The following is a 12,699-nucleotide window of genomic DNA, read 5'->3' as shown; positions in this document are numbered from 1 at the left end:
AACAACTGGAACAGACAGGCAATACGTCAACAACATACCTGCCAACATCTGTGAAGAAGAGGGAGATATCCCCGGACCATATAACCCTCCACCACAGATTAACAGAACAAATACAAAGCTTAAAATTAAAACTTAAATTCACAGCTCACAGTAGTGACTGTGTGACGAACCATCCTACAGTCTTCAGAGCGAAGAAGACAAGCCAGTGAGACAGGGGGCAAAAGTCAATAAAGAGGAAAGTCTCGCAGCGACTTCACTGAAATTTGGGAGTGCATTTGTCTTCTTCTTGTGGGACCCGTGTCATCTCTCTCCAGCTGCAAACCGAGCAAAGCAGAAGAACTTGTTGCGCGAGCACAGGAGCGACTGACTGCGGGGTCGTTTGATCGCCTCTGCCTCTCAGTTCGCTTGCCAGGTACCACTACACACACATCCCAACAGAAACGGAGAAACTCCCGTTTGATTTGTATCACCGTTAAATCAGGTGATTAACAGGATAAACTGTAGCACAGCGGGAGAAAGGGGTTATAAAAAGAGAGACTCCAGCAAAAATAGGGAGGGTTGGCAGGCATGTATAACGATACGTTTCGGGTTGATTCAGAACGCTTTGTACTGCGTCCCAAAAAGAAGTCAGAAATAACATATAAGTAAAGTTCGTTTACATTACATAAAACTAATTATCCTTCAGACTCTTTTCTGTGCCATCTGCGTGATCCCAGGTCTTCTCCCTATCTATTGGGACTCATTTGAAAATACAAATCTGCCCATACAGAAAGACTTAAACTCCTGAAATGTGATTACCTCCACCAAGGAGGTGATGTTTTCACAGGATTACATGAAAACTATGGAACTGATTTCAGCTAAACTTGGATGGAGGATGATCTCAGTCCAGAATAAACTCTATCAACTCTTGATGTAAATCTTTCGCAGTTTTTTTTAACATCACGCATTTTTCTACCTTTTGGTTAATTTCTCAGGCAGTGGAGGATCCTGATGAAAAATCAGGCCTATTAGGTGGCTGGTATGGTATTAGTGGGTACAATTTGATGTGGATCCAAATAAAAATCTGGATCTAGAGGACTTTTTTATGTTTTATTTGATGTTGGATTAGGCTTGATTGAATTTATTGGGACTGTTGGGACTTGGCGAGGGTATGAGATCTACTGAGTATCATTCTAGTCACTATTGTAATGATCCCAGCTGGAAATCTAAGGGATGTTATATCAAGTGTGCTATTTACACATTATTCTTCACAAGAAGGAAATGTCTGAAGTCAATCAGCAGGATCATTAAATAGCCCGTGAAAGTTTTCTTTTTTTCTTAGATGACCAACAGCTGTATGAGGACTGATCCAAATCACATCTTTTGTTCATCGTAATTCATTGTGCTGCAGCTACAACAGCTGTCGAAATGTCCCATTGTGCTTCATTAAAACAGTGGGACTGCTGCAAAAACACACTTTGATTTGAGTTGCAGAAAAGAAAAAAAAAATGCACGACAGCCAACTGTTCCACTGAAGACATACAGTATATACACACTGACAGCAGAGAGAGCAGAGCTGTACAAAAAGAGTCACTTTGCATCTTTTTCAGCGACATTTGGCACAAGCAGCATCCTTCTCAAGTGCTGCAACCTCGGCACTAAGGACAGCGGCTGTCCAAATGCTGTCCCAGACGACCCAAACAGACACTCTGCATTTAAAAACATTACGCATAGCAGTACAGAAAACATTAGGCACCGTACAAAATATCTGATAATTCTTATTCAAGTGCACAGTGAACAAGTGTTGCGTATGTGGGGGAAGAGAAGTAATTTAGTATGCTGCTGCTTTAAGTTAATCTAAAAATATAAGAATGCAACAGTCGAACAGACAGATACATTAATATTAATGGCCAAGAAACACGATTTGTGCATTACTAGAAAACGCACATCATTGACAAGGCTGTCTTGAAATCAGAAATGAATATTAATGAAAAGAGAGATTTCCATTTGGCAAAGTTGAAGAGTGTTTAAAGAGACTGAAAACAAACATTGGCGTGTTTAAAACTCACAAGTCTCACTGCAGTTTTATCAAAACACTGTGGGGACAATAAAGAAGTCAGCAAAGTAAGCTTAACTTTAAGCTTGTGTGTGCATGCGTGTGTGTGTGTGTGTGTGTGTGGGTGTGCATCCATGTGTGTATTCACGGACCTGATCAGAGATTTCCTAACTTAGTCAAGGATTATTCTGTAATTGCAAGTATGAGCCCCTGAGAACTGCAGCTGAATACCAAATAGTTTTATAATTTTTGAAGTATTATATCGCACAAGCCGACTTCCTAATGAAGTCCCACTGGACCGGTTTCCCCGCTAAAAACTCACCTTTTGTTCTCACAAACACTCCGTCAGTTGGATTTTGACAGACATGGTCGAGATATTGAGCAAGAACCAAGATGACAGTTCATGACAGAGACTGATAGGATTAAAAACTTGAGTAAAGCAGAAAATAAAACAGTGTACCCACTTGCTTTCTCTCATACAGTGCTTGTAAAGCGCAGGACAAATTCATGTAATTATCAAGACAAGTTATTCATACTGTAATTATTGCATCAGATAAGAGAGATTTCTGTCCTGAATTATGCATTTTCCATCCGTGTATGACTTAACAGTATCTTCTATCAAGCTGGTGTGCAAAAAGTAGTTGTTCCTGTGGTGAAAAAGGATTCCTCCAGTGCTTTGGAGAAACTAATTTAAACCTTAAATCAATGATCACAGTCTGCCACTAAACATCCTGACTGTTCAATAAAATCTAACAATGTAACCAACAGCAGGAATAGATAAGATAGAACAAGGGAAAGACAATCGCATTACTTCAGACAGGTAATCATATTCGAAGAAATGAGGTGACAGAAATGGTTTATCTGTTCCTTCCTACGCTCGCATGCCCAAATGTGCTCGTCCATAGCTCTTGTATAACCACGTATCTCCTGCCTGCTACTGTGAACCCGAAATTAAATGCATGCTGACTGAATACTATCCAAAGCTCGAGTGGTTTTTCACCATTCCTGCTGTTCTACTCGCACTCACAGATACGCTGGGTGACAAACTGCAAACCGACTGAACTCTGTATGGGGTAACAGCATGTATACCGCACATATGCACCATTTCTTCCGTGACAAATGAGCCTTGCCTTTCGCCAGTTAATTAAAATGATTATTTTCTCTATGTTTCCTTGATTTTAATGTTAATTTGTGTAGGTTTCACTTACAGAGATTGCATTGATTATAGCCTGAGGTACTCTGCTCTGCTATCAATCACCGCTTCAGTGCAAAAACCTGATTTCCATAACGAGGCACTCTCGCCAAAGGCTACTTCATCTAATACTAACTTTGCAGAGGACTTGAAGGTAATATTTCAACACGGAACGAGCTAAGCAGCATCTAGACACTATCACACAAAACCTGTCTGAAGATCTATGTCTGCTACGCTCAGGGGACGAATTTTATTACTTTCAAACAAGGCTCTAGGCCACAGATTGATATATGACACATAACCTACACTCCAAAAATATTAGAAATTTAACTAGATTTAGATTTGTATCTCTTGTTTCTCTCGTGTTTTAACTCCAGTTGAAATTAGCTTTTATAACCAGGTACCATTAAAGGTCCCATATTATGCTAAATTTCAGGTTCATGCTTTTATTTTGGTAGTCTACTCAAAAATGTTTACATGATTTAGTGTTAAAAAAATTATTATTTTTATTTTCTTATAGTGTCCATTGCTGCAGCACCTCTATTCAGCCGAGTCTTCTCTGATTGGTCAGCTCTCACAGGCCTGAGCACCATGTTTTCGCATCAGCTCCGTTGGCGTTTCTGCAGCCACGGTTGTGCTAGGGGGCGTGGCTGAAGGTGACTGTATAGTTGTGACATCACAATCCTATTGAAGTCCTAACGGCTCAATCATGTTAGTTTCTGAAAACGGACTTTATGCATTTCTCAGTGGATTCAGCGTTTTGATCCTTGAACAGTATTTATATAACACTCAGAGCTACTTCATTATATAAAACATTGACATCTCACTCTCTATAACAGGGGCCCTTTAAAAAAGTGACTTACAGAATAGTCACAAGTGATAATTCAGGTCCTAAAATCTTCAATTCTGGATCTTAAAACAAAGTTCAGCCTTGCCAGTACCTGTCCTTTAATGTAATTTCTTGGGCTCCGATTTCAAATATCACCACATATATGCTGTCTACGTGCAGCACACATTATCCCACATTCTCTATTTCTCCGGGCCCCTGAAGACACTGCACATTATTAAACATTACATTTGTTATTATTAGTAGTAGTAGTTGTACAAGTAGCAGTCGCGTTGTTTTCGTGGTGTGTCATGGCGTTTTATCCTAATGTTTGTTTATTTATTCGGCCTCGCGTGTGCTGATATTTAGTTTTCCACAGGTAATAACTTACAGATGGTTTTCACCCACCACTGAGGATTGCTGCCGTATATGGGCTTTAGTTTATGCCAATAAACTGCCTGGAATGTACATCCAAATTAACTTCATACATGACTGAACATTATTTTCACATGGGTACTTACAATTTAGCTGTCTGCACTGGTTTTGTGATTGAGACTGATTGAAATGTATTCGTCTGATTTTAATTGATATATTTAAAGAAAAGTTTTGTGATATTCAAAAATGTTTTATCAACAATACCTTGATCTCACTGTCAAATTTTTGCTTGAGCCACGTCGTCGCAGCGGCTGACGTGTTCTTAAGCGCAAACCCTCAATGGCGTCACCTACCTAGATTTTTTTTGGCACCAGAAGTGACCATGTTTGAACAGGAGGGTGGACATCCTCATTACTAAGAACCCAAGGACATCATGCTGTACTGATGACTTCAAACTAACGATTGAGGCCATAAACTCATTAGAAAACTGTTTATTGAGGTAATAAAACAAGCGAGAAGTAGGGTCATTTACTCATAAGCTTACATACATCTGGACTTATTTTAGAAATGAGTAGAGTCACTCCTGCTGCCAGTAAAGTTATATATACATATTTATTTATATTTATATTTATATATATATATATATATATATGCCCAACTAATTAAGGAGATTACTGAGACTTTATAAACAATAAAATTATATATTTCTTATACATATTTCTTTCTTTTTTTTATTTTAACATTTAAGTCTTCAGTAGGAAGAAATTGGTTGAGTCTTTAATGACTGTTTATGATGGATCAATATATCTTTTACACACACATGGGCACGGGTGCAAAGGTTTATATATAGATCTTATTGAAGGCTATTTCTGACAAAATACCAACATACTTTGGTCATTATAGGAAAAAACATAGCTTTAATTAAGAAATAAAGATTTTTTTCTGCATGAAACGTTAGTGCCACTTAGGCCAAAGGGGAAAATGGCAGTTATTATGTACGTATGAACCAATCGACAATTCAGAGGTCATTCAGGAAAATCCCCATTGAAAGTTTTCGTTCAATGGCAGAGAAAAAGACATTTGATGATGTGCTTTCTTTAATAAGACGTCATTTAAAATGTCTAACATCGTGTTAGCAAATGGCTCGGAGCTGCTCATCCTGCCAAACACTGACAGGGGGGTGTGGAGATCATTTGTGAACACAAGGAATCCAGTTACTCACCAAATGTTTTGGGGAGGTGAAGTGTCTGGAGGTCACCTTTCAGCAGCGTGCCTTTTGGTGTCCATGCTGTCTACTGCGGGTGCGCGATTATCCTCCTCAGGCCGGATCATGGCGTCTGGGAGGCAGACAAGGGAGCAAGGGGGCAGAGGGTGAAGGAGAGGACAGGAGAGAATATGTTAAAGATGATTTGTCCAAATTAGGAAGTAGAACACCTATAGCGCTCTGACTTTTTTTTTTGCATTTGAAATGAAGGACAAGCTTTAACGGCTGGGAAAGACCGCAACACTATGTCACCAGAGTTTGAGCCATCATGACTCTTCTTTCTATCTAGAAAATATACATTACACCTCTCAAATTAGAGCCAAAGGTCTTCAGTTTGAAACTAATTTGTATATCTTTCATGTATGTCATTGCCAAATAGCTCATATTGCTCTCGGTAAAATCTTTCCCTATGCTTTATTTGTCCAATATGTTTTAATCAAGGATCTACTTGAGTAGTGTAGCTACCATTCCCCGCTGGATAATATCTGTCAAAGGGAAGAATGGCATGTCTTCATGTCTAGGGAAGTGTTCATGCCTTATATAGTCTTGGTCTAGTAGAGTTGCCTGCTGCACATAGCTGGATCTAGCCAGGGGCTAAGGAAGCAGACCTTATGAGAGCTCATTAAAACAGTCTTCAAGTCTTAAGAGACAAATATGAATGTACTACAAAAAAAATTGAGCTTGCCATTGAAAATAATCAAAAGTAATGGAGCAGTTCCCAGGCTGGAAAAGGAATTTATTAAAAACGGAAGTCATAGCTGGCTCGGATGGGTAAATGAAAGAGGGTGACAGAGTGGAGGACAGTCGATGCAGGGCCGCACATATTAAAACAACTCTATTATTGTGAAACAAATGAGCACACTTCTGCCTTTTTGTATCACATTTACAAATTATACCTCAAAGGTCAACCGAGGAAACATTTCTCCTCTGGGCGACATTACTGGGTGAGAAAAACTCTCTTCCTCTTTGAGATCGTTTGTTAAGAACACTGACATTTACATCGGCTGCATGGAGTTCAAACTAAAAAACACCAATTTAAATAAAAATCCACGACTGTTTCCCAACAAGATGTTGAGCTTCATCCTAACGCCGACAACCTCACTTGGCCTTTTCTGCTCCTGGTTTTGGCTGAGTCTGCAGGGGTGTTCTCAAGCGAGCCATAAAGAGGACCGAATTAGACAATTAACATTTTCGAGTTGCCACTTTAAATCCATAACAGGACTTGATCTCAATTTGCACGAAAAATACCCCTATGAATAAGGGGGGGGATTTTCTCTCAATAATATGAAATGGTAATTATCCAGATAGAGTGTGAATGTGAATGTACAATGGCTCATTACCAATCTGAAACAGAAATGTGTCAGCCGGCACATGTGAGGGCCGCTCCTTTAAAGTAATAGATAAAAGGTCAAGTCATTATATGAGCTTTAGTTCTCACAGAGAATTATACTGAGGAGGAAAATCTTGACGGGCTCATTGTCAAAATGCAACTGCGAGGGATGTGAAAAGAAACCCGCGTTTAATAATTCCATCCATACATCGGACGTCTGGAGGGCGACGGAGCAAGTCACAAAACAAAGCATTCTCTGCATTGAGCACAAAACCCACAGTATTTGTGTCTCCTACAACAAGATGTATGTTCAAATTCATAAAAACGTTGTGATTTCAATTGTTTTACACTAGATACATGTTACATGTACATGTTAACCAATTAGATTTGCACGTAAAGTCACCCCTAAGCTCTTGTATAACGGGTATTATGCAACATCCGCAGCACCGTCCAATCAAAAGACAGTTTCAGTTGCTGTAAGCTATAACTCGATCTTTAGTTCTGAATACTTAAATGTAGCTGTCAATGTGATACAGCACTGTATATACACACATAGAATAAATGGGAAATATCTGATTATGCTAACATAACTAGTCAAATAAGTTTATAAAGTGGAAACAGACCACTTTTCAACTTTTTCCCATTTAGTGTTTCCAAGTGTTATTAGTGTCGGCGGCGCCATCTAAAAAGGAAACACGATCGCTTTCTGTTATCCTCAGAGCCTAGCAACTACCTCAACGAGGCATATAGCAATCGTTTCCTAATGAGGAAACAATCATGACCACTACTGTGGAAATAAAGTGATATGGTTATAATTTCATATATAGTAATAACAGTTTGAATATTGCTCCATGCAAACAAGTAACTTCCGCAGGGGGTTGGCGTTGGGATTGAAGGGGTAGAAGAAGAAAAATGAGGAGAACCAGTGTAAGTTTATTCAATAATGTAGTCTTAATGGAGTCATGAAAGCTATAAATCAAACCTTCATTTTGCCAGGAGCCAGGAACCAATCTTGGCCGATAGTGTAAATATACCATAGGCATCACACTGTGTTGTTATTCTTACTATATGATGATAAATTCAATTAAAAAACGTATGGAATGCTAGTTTATTTTATAGAAATAAAAAGTAGCCAGCATTTTTCGGTTGAAAAGACGTTCAAAGCTGGCACAAATGTCTTTTTCACCGACTACTTGAAGACGTTAATGAAATATTTACATTTAGACAACATTAAAATTGTGGCGTTTGGCTTTTATTGGCACATTGTAGAGGATACAAGATGGGTTTGTAACAAATCTGGCAATAACGGTTTTTCACCAGCAATCAAAAGATCAACCTGCCACAACAGCTGCACACATTTTAACTTGTTCCAGAAGTCCTGGTGCTGAGAAGCCGAAGCTGTAATGCTCTTGTATGTGTATGTGCATGTGTTTTACAGCATATATATGGCTTGTTTTACATTAAAACGGATCCCATTACAGTGTCCTGAAAGCTTCCTGTAGGCAGCTCATGGCACCCCAAAAATTGCTATACTGCTATATAGTTTTATATTTATATGAAACATTAAATGCATTGAAATTTCCCTTCCAGTTCAAAATGAATAAATTACAGAAAACGTAATTAGATAAATGTTTTTTTTGCGACGTTAATGTTGTAGCCACATTTTAGCCCATTGAACGGAGGGCGGAAAGACATCTTATTATCAAGTTTTCAACTAGAAAATTCAACAGTGAAATCCCGGTCGGTGCTCACTGGGAGGTCAGGTGTGTTGACCACAATCCAATTCAACTCTTTTCACTCTTCGTCTAAATAGAAAATAATAATAATCAGCAAGCTAGGGTTCCTTTGTTACATGGCTTCGTTAGTTATGTAAAAGTTACACCTGCCGGTTACTTGCTGTAAATATTTAAAGGAAACTTAACTCAAAGTAACAACGACCGTGATGAACGTTTCAATATAGCAATGCATAAATCATCCTCTTAGGAAGCACTTCCGCTATGACTAGGCTAAGTAAACCTCTGCACACGTTATGCAACAGTAAAACTTGTTGGTGAGAAGAACCACCTGCCGGCTTCAAGTGTATTAAAGGAGGCACATACTGTGGGAGCGTGCAGCCGCCTCGGGCCATCAGAGGGGATTGACCACTGCAGCACACAGCCATCGTGGTACACGACTGCAACATGATGGGGTTGGGTTGTGGAGATTAAACCCCTGCAAATCTCATGACACTCTCACTCACAGCCCCACTCCTCTCCTCCTCCTAAATAGAGCCCCTTATCTCAACCAGCTATGGTCCAATATAAATCTCCGGGCGAAGCTCTTCAAATTTATTGGCCGAAAATACATTGATATCACCTTTCAGCGAGTGTTTATCCTTCCCTGTTAGCTCAGCAAGGCGAGAACAACTACACAGAGCCTAAAAAACAGCCCTTGATTAATGTCTTTTGGGATTTATGTTACACGAGTCAAATACCCAGAGTCGGGTTGATTTAGGAGCTGCGGGTTTCTGTTGAGGCATGATAAAAAAAGAAAGAAAAGGAGCTCAAACTTGCTTAGGCAAACATGGGTAAGAATGTTTACCGACGCTACATCAGGTATTAACCATCAAGCAGCGTCTTAACCTCGCAGCAAATACTTCTACCCGCTGCGGTGAATGCTGCAAATGACTCAGAATGTAATCACCTGCATGTAAGGGCATTGCAAAGAGCCTCTCTGAGTGTCTTACAAATGGCTTTTTCTTTTGATGAAGTGATAGTGTGGAGGAGTGTATATTGTCTCCAGCTGCAAAGCCGCACACAGGAATGTGTAGGAGCGTGTGCGTGAGAGACAGAGGGAGCTGAGAAGACGGAGGGACGTACAGAAAGAGGGACAGACGAGGACAGAAGAGTGTGTGTTTCGTATGGCCGAAGCGCAATTGAGATCCCGCCAAGGTCATTCTCTTACTTATGACATACATGGAGCCAGACTGAGCCTCTCACTTGGACGCTCTCCATCTGCTCCCACTGATAAGAGCGGCTACTTCATGTGCAGCGCACAGACACCACGGCTCTGCATTGTGTGGATATGGTGTGATTGAAACCACGTTAAGATTTCCTTGGATCACAATAAAAGGAGACAGTTTTCTCCCACACGCAGTTAAAGAACATTCAAATGAGTGCTTTAATGTGTAGTTTGATGTCGTGTTGCACTAAATCTAAATGAATAAATGACGAGCGCCATTTGCATGTGGATTTGTCGAAGGGATGTTTTGCAGGATTCGTCTGTTTCTGTTTGAACACGCACCATTAAAAGGTGCAGCGACTGACTCCAGAGATAGACAGTAGATTATTCCGATATAACTTCAGTGAAATGAGAGAGTTCATTCATTACCTACTCACCCTGATGCAGACTGAAAGGCGGGTGAATTTTAATAGTCCACAAAACTTTTCTGGAGGTTCATAGTAAACCAGCATTGCTGCACACTCTGAAGAAGACGGGGATTGTTTTAATAAACATAAAATGGCTCCATACAAGCTTCAGACTCCAGATACCAAATAAATGTTACAGTACACCTTTCAATATGAAATGATCGACTCAGGCAAAAATGGTCAATTTCTGAGCTACAGTAAAGCAGAGGAAGCACATCGCAGTCACACCTACTGCTCAGTGGAGGATGTTTTCCTTAAAGAACCTTTCCAGCCACAAAGGTGGACAGGGATATTCTGTTTAATTGGTTTATGCATGTCAGCCGGGGAAACTCAATTGGAGGATATCAAAGAGGACTGAAACAGCTTAACCCAAATGAGACCTTTACCCGGCTGCCAAAAGTCTACATATTTTCCCTCGGTGTCTTCTGAAGCTCATGTAAAATGGGGGGGGGGGGGGGGGGGGGGGGGGGGGGGGGGGAGACAGGTTAATAGGTGTAAGAGCACATTGTCAGCCAAGCAGGACTGCTCTGCTTTCTCCTGATCAACACTCAGTCACCACTCTGCGAGCTTTCTGAAAAATGTATGAGGGGAAAAGAGAAAATCTTTCTGGCGTACGGGTGAGGATGCATTTCAGTTTGGATTTTCCTGTAAGCAGTCTGTTTCGTTGGACCACAGGAATTCAAAGCTCGGGCTCGGCTAGGGACAGCAGAAGAGAAAAAACATGGGTGATGATAAATACTGTATGGTTGAGACATTACTGTTTATGGCAGCGTGTTGGTGCCAGTCCTAAACAGTGTCTAAGTACGTGGCAATAAAGGAATGAAGAGTCATGTTTGCTGTACTAGGAGGATTGTTTTTTTGCAGATAGTTACACGCAATCCTGCAATTAAATGAGCTAACATTGCTTTGTATGCTGATGACAGTCAGCTGTCTGTATACAACTCAGATATTTTGTGTATATATGCATCCAGGCAATCAATTACCTGCTGAACCTTGACAGCAATCCGACCACAGGAACGGTTTCTCTTCATTAAACTTTCACACTGTTAATTTTGTGAGCCATTGGCTAAAAATGCTGCCATTTACACACACACACACACACACACACACACACACACACACACGCCCTCTACTCACTAAAGGGTGATACATAGAACTTCAAATGAATGTCTAAAATTCTGCCGAGCTTCCGCAACACCGAGAGGTTCAAAGACTGACTGTTATAACTGCAGCTGATGATCTCAACATGCGATGCTTCCTTAAATGAGCCTGAGCCCATGGAGGGATTTGACCAATTGGCAGGAAATAGGGCCAAATTGACTGGGAAACAGATGGAAGAGAAACAGCCCACTTCAAAGCCCATGGTGAAAGGGAACAAAAGCGGAAAACTCGAAATAAAGGCAAGATAAAATGAACTATGGAACATTCATTTTGAAAGCGTATAACAGAATAAAGCAATTTCCTCCCTAAAATCAATTAACCTAAAATTGAGATCTATATTTGTCTTCGTATCTGTCACTTGGAGGGCAGGAAGGTCAACTCTGAGCAGTAGCATTCGGATCTGTCAGTGCCACATCTGAACCCATCTGAATCAAGAAGTTGAAAACATCTTAAGCAATCTGTAACACTGTTCTTTGCTGAGTATTCTTATGCAATCTTTCCAAGAAACAAGACACAAGAGAAAAAGAGAGACATAGAGGCCTTGAAAACTTGCCAGACAGCAAAGCATTCTCACCCTTTCACATTTCTTGAAAGTCATCCTTCTAATGAGTTCCGCACACGGACAAAATGTGAACCGTCACAGCAATTTTAAGACAAATTTAGGATTCATTCACTCTTTGTATTTGGATAAATCAGCGCTGATGGCAGCACGGGTCTTATTGACCTCACAAATAAAGCTGCAGCTCTTCAAAGGCACAAACCGTGATCCAAATATAAACACAAGGGTCACCTATCATCGAGATTCAAAAGGAACCAGCTACCTCCTTTAAATTTGTCAGATCTTTATATATATAGTAACTCCAGACTGCATCGAGAATGAAGTTTTGAAGTTGTGAAGTTTTCATAATGTTTTTCTCAGCTGTAAGCCATCATCATTAAGACAAAACCTCCATTTATTTTCAACAATGACTGAGGAGGCGAAGAAAGTGAAGAGGGAGAGTGACAGAAACCAAGGAAAAACAAGAGTTAACAGATGGGCATTCACTCTGATGGAGACCTCTTACAATATCACCGAGATTGGGATTTCTAGATCCAGCTGGGTTTCCTAC

The 12,699-nt window shown here is 40.2% G+C and overlaps 1 protein-coding gene across 2 annotated transcripts in view; it reads right to left on the bottom strand.

Annotated features, from left to right (window-relative positions):
- chrm3a (cholinergic receptor, muscarinic 3a) overlaps positions 1–12,699 on the bottom strand; it is a 90,252-nt gene that overhangs the window by 52,525 nt on the left and 25,028 nt on the right. For both annotated transcript variants that reach the window (XM_030440928.1, XM_030440929.1), the window contains exon 2: positions 5,651–5,765. The gene's annotated coding sequence lies outside the window, so the exon portion shown is untranslated. The remainder of the gene's footprint in view (positions 1–5,650; positions 5,766–12,699) is intronic.

Source organism: Sparus aurata, chromosome 15, assembly GCF_900880675.1.
Source record: "Sparus aurata chromosome 15, fSpaAur1.1, whole genome shotgun sequence".
NCBI lineage: Eukaryota > Metazoa > Chordata > Actinopteri > Spariformes > Sparidae > Sparus > Sparus aurata.
The sequence above is the reverse complement of the archived record's forward strand: the minus strand, read 5'-3'. Positions and strand labels throughout refer to the sequence as shown.